Genomic DNA, 5,075 nt, shown 5'->3' on the forward strand with positions numbered 1-5,075 from the left:
TTGTAGCTAAATGCAGCAAGTCCGACCCCTCCATGTCTCGCCAGGGAAATTTTGGGTCCCTCCAGCCCCAGACTGTCACCTTTTGGGGTGACACAGGGGTATAAAATTAAAATATATCATTTGAAGCACTCAAAAAGCCTGGATTTTATTTCAAAAAGCAAATAAATGAGGGGAAAAGTGACATTAAACCCCACTCTCAGGAGCTCCCAGGGTGTCTGTCCCTGCAGTGTCACCGCTGCTTCTGGTCCATCCAGCCCCAGCCCTGGTGCAGCCGATGCCGCTTCTGGTCCCTCCAACCCCATCCCTGGTACCTCCAACCCCATCCCTGGTCCCTCCAACCCCATCCCTGGTCCCTCCAACCCATCCCTGGTCCCTCCAACCCATCCCTGGTCCCTCCAACCCCATCCCTGGTCCCTCCAACCCATCCCTGGTCCCTCCAACCCCATCCCTGGTCCCTCCAACCCCATCCCTGGTCGCTCCAACCCATCCCTGGTCCCTCTAACTCCATCCCTGGTCCATCCAACCCCATCCCTGGTACCTCCAGCCCCATCCCTGGTACCTCCAACCCATCCCTGGTCCCTCCAGCCCCATCCCTGGTCCCTCCAACCCCATCCCTGGTGACTCCAGCCCCATCCCTGGTCCCTCCAACCCATCCCTGGTCCCTCCAACCCCATCCCTGGTCCCTCCAACCCCATCCCTGGTCGCTCCAACCCATCCCTGGTCCCTCTAACTCCATCCCTGGTCCATCCAACCCCATCCCTGGTACCTCCAGCCCCATCCCTGGTACCTCCAACCCATCCCTGGTCCCTCCAGCCCCATCCCTGGTCCCTCCAACCCCATCCCTGGTGACTCCAGCCCCATCCCTGGTCCCTCCAACCCATCCCTGGTCCCTCCAACCCCATCCCTGGTCCCTCCAACCCCATCCCTGGTCGCTCCAACCCATCCCTGGTCCCTCTAACTCCATCCCTGGTCCATCCAACCCCATCCCTGGTACCTCCAGCCCCATCCCTGGTACCTCCAACCCCATCCCTGGTCCCTCCAACCCCATCCCTGGTGACTCCAGCCCCATCCCTGGTCGCTCCAACCCATCCCTGGTGCCTCCAACCCATCCCTGGTACCTCCAGCCCCATCCCTGGTCCCTCCAACCCCATCCCTGGTCCCTCCAACCCCATCCCTGGTGCCTCCAACCCCATCCCTGGTGACTCCAGCCCCATCCCTGGTACCTCCAGCCCCATCCCTGGTGCATCTGATGCTGCTTCTGGTACCTCCAACCCCATCCCTGGTCCCTCCAACCCCATCCCTGGTGACTCCAGCCCCATCCCTGGTCGCTCCAACCCATCCCTGGTGCCTCCAACCCATCCCTGGTACCTCCAACCCCATCCCTGGTCCCTCCAACCCCATCCCTGGTGACTCCAACCCCATCCCTGGTCCCTCCAGCCTCATCCCTGGTGCAGCCGCTGCTGTCCCCGTCCCTCCTGCATCCCTGTGCACGCACCAAACGTTGAGGTGCGCCCTCCAGCCCCGATCCCAACCACCCCACGCCACCATCCACGCCTCCCCTTGCACAAACACCTGCACCCTCGCACGGACTTGCACCCACCTCCCCTTCCCGCTGCGCTTCCCCCCCTCCACTCCCAGCGCGGCCAGAGCCGCTCTAACGGCTTCTAATTTTAGCGACCTGGAGGCGATCCAGCGGCGATGAGTGGGGGGGAGGCAGATAAATGTCTCGATCGATCGATTAAGTAGCTGTTTGGCTGCCGTGAGCTCAGCACCCGGCGGTTGGGCGAGCGATGGCCAAATATCCCGGCCCTGGGATGAGCCGGGACGACGTGGGACAAATCCTGCAACACCCCCCCCCCCCCCCCCCCCCGGGCTGGTTTCTCCTGGGAAAGGGCAAGGAGAGCCCGGAAAGATGGGAAAGGGGAGGGGTGCGCAGGATGCGGCCCCACCATGGCCACCCAGCACCCAGTGGGGTGCTCGCCCTGCGGGATTTGCACGGCGAGCAAGCCCAGCGCACGCGTGCGTGCAGATATTTGAGCGTGTACGTGAGCGCGTGCACGTATGTGCACACGCAGGCACCTGTGTGCATGTGTGTACACGTGTGCTCGCACGCGCGCGTGTGGCGGTGCCGGGGCGCGAATCGATAATTGGGAGGTAAGTTTGCGGTCAGTAGGTAGATGCTATGCGGAGGCGCTGCCCCGGCTTCTTAACCCCTCGCGAGCCGGAGCTGGGTCAGAGCGGAGCTCCCCACCGGGAGGATTTGACCGTGGCCTTGACCCCTTCCCGCGCCGTGGGGCCCAGCAGAAGCTGCCCCTGGTTGGGGGCAGGGGGGATCGGCCTCCTCCGGCCCCCATCTCTTTGGGATCCCAAAGGCGCTGCCGGGGTCAGGGCTTTTTTTGGGGACCTGAGGGTCGGTGACGGCCGCACCGGGTCCCAGAGCTGGCGGCTCCCAACGCCGGCGCGGAGGTGACGGTGCCCGCGGGCTCTGGGCGATGGCAGCGGTGACGGGGGCTCCGGCATCCCGCAGCTCCAGAGCGCCAGAACCTCTGCGAGCGCAGCAGGGTCCCTCCCTGCGCTGGGGAAACTGAGGCACGGCTGGGGACAGGGCACCCACGTGTGTCCTTCTCGTTTCCCCCCCCCGCCCCAGCTCCACTCCCCCCCGCCCCCGGTGCTAAACCCTGCGGAGAACTCGTCAAGGTCGCCTTGGTGCCGGGAGCTAATTTACAGTCCTGACATTAAGGCACCAGACAAAATCTGGCAACGCAGCGCTGGGGTGGCTTATATACGACGGGAGGATTTATCGGGCAGCACGCGGGCAGCAGCGCTCACCGGGGCCGGCAGCACCCGCCCAAGCGTCACCCGGGGCACCCGGTGTCCCTGTGCCTGTCCCCTGCCCCGCTCTTCCCCAGCCTCGTCCCGCTCCTCATCCTCAACGCTTCCCCATTCCGATTGCCGTCCTCATCCCCCTCCAGCTCCACCTTCATCCCCCTCCCCAGCCCCATCCTATCCCCGTCTTCATCCCTGTCCCCCACCCACCCCGTCCCCATCCCCGACCCTTTTCCCATCCCCACTTTCTGCCTTCCCCACCCCTACCCTCATCCTCCTCCCCATCCCTAATCCTCCGCGTTAGCCTCAACACTTCCCCAGCCCTTTTCCCATCCCCATCCCACTCCATCCTCATCCTCGACCCTCTCCCCATCCCATCCCAATTCCCGTCCCTTTTCCTCTCCCCATCTCCGCCCTCCGACACAGCAGCGTCACGTCACTGCCAGCCCCTCGGGGTGCGAGAGAGGGGGACCCCGTCCTACCCCACTGGGGAAACTGAGGCACGAGCCACACCGAGCCCCGGTGAATCACCGGCAGCTCCGAACCCGCTCGGCGAGGGAAGGCGACGGCTGCAAATTAACGGCACTGGGGGGGTTTGTGATGGGCTCCGGCGCCGGCGGAGGATCTGGCGGGTGTAATTGCACGGGAGGTGTTCCCAGGCGGCAGGAGCCCGCCCTCCGCAAAATATGAAGACTTTGGGGGAAAAAAGAAAAAAAAAAATCTAATTGACAAGAGAATAATAAGGGTTCGATGCCAAGCTGCGAGCGAGGGAGAAGCAGACTCGGGGAAGCCTCCGGAGAGGGAGACGTCGGCACAAAGGGAACAATCCCGAGGGCTGCGGGGGGGAGCGTGGCCGGGGTCAGCGGGGACGGTGGCGGATTTGGCACAGGCCGTCGGCGGGATTCGACCCTTGTATTAGACACTAGAGAATCCACCCGGACACAACCCCATCGCCACCGAACAACCCCCCCCCCCCGGGCCGATAATCCCCCGGTGCCGATGACCCCTCCTGTCCCCGGGGTCTCTCCCCCCCGCAGCCCCCGCCGGGCCCCGGGTGGTGTCTAACGAGTTTAATTCCCTGTTGAGTCAACACCACGGTCCAGCACCCCCGGCCCCAAAGCCCCCGGCTCCCCCCCACGCCGGGACGGCCCCGGCCCTTTCGCCTGCGGTGAAGAAATCGCCCTCCTGCCCGTCCCGCTCCGTGCCTCAGTTTCCCCACCAGCCCTGCCCAGGAGAAGAGCGATATTGGGGGGGCGGGGGAAAGTGGGGTGAGAGTGAAAATCAGCTCAACGTCCCCTCGGGACCCCACTCCCGGCACGGGACGGGATGTCCCCCGGCACCGGTGAGTCCCTGCGGATGCTCCGGAGGCAATCCATCTTCTGGAAAAGCGCAGGGCTAACTCCGGCAGCCGGCCCTTCCCGTAAGCGCTCGTTAATTAATGCCAAATCGCCGCGCGATTACAGGACGTGGAAATCAAATGACTTCATTGTGATTAAGGTTTATTGCCGCCGGGGAGCGACAGGATGAAGAATCATTTGCCGCTTATTGGAAAGGGCCGTGGGGACCATTCGCCGGTGCCGTGCCGGCGTGCCGGAGGGATGGAGCCGCCCGTGCTGGCACCGAGGGACCTGCCGGGTGTCCGTCCCCCTTCGTCCCGAGGCCGCTGTCCCCCAGCGGGGAGGTGGGACGTGGGGGACGCCGGTGCCGTGGATGGGACGTGGCTGGGACAGCGATGCCGGCTGTGCCAGAAACGTCCCCACGGGAGAAGGTGGTCACCGTCGCCGGGGGGACATCGAGCACCCTCGCCGTGCCGAAGCGCCCGCGGTTCGTGGCTGGGGAGGGCCTCAGGCACGTCCCCGTCACCTCCATGCCATCGAGGACGGCGGGGTTTTTTTTGTGGCAATCACCAACAATCGCTCCCTGGCACTCGGCGCTACCCGGGTGGGACGCAGCGGGCAGGGAGCGGGGTGGGTTTTGCCCTGGTGATGGGTGACATGGCGGGGTGGGGGGGTGGGGGGGGTGGATCCCCCTTCCCCAGCATGGGGACAGGAAACCTGCAGCCCCATCCCCGCTCATTAAACCCCTTTTTATCCCGGTTCCATCTCCCTCCCGCAGCCGGGGTCAGCGCGGGCGACGACGACGGCACCCAGGACCGACACCGGGGTGGGGTGGGGGGGAAAACACCCTTCCCTAAAACCACAGGTTCCCCCCCCCCCCCCCCCCCCCCCCCACCCTCTCGGCTCAACGAA

This window comes from Grus americana, chromosome 29, assembly GCF_028858705.1.
Source record: "Grus americana isolate bGruAme1 chromosome 29, bGruAme1.mat, whole genome shotgun sequence".
Classification (NCBI taxonomy): domain Eukaryota; kingdom Metazoa; phylum Chordata; class Aves; order Gruiformes; family Gruidae; genus Grus; species Grus americana.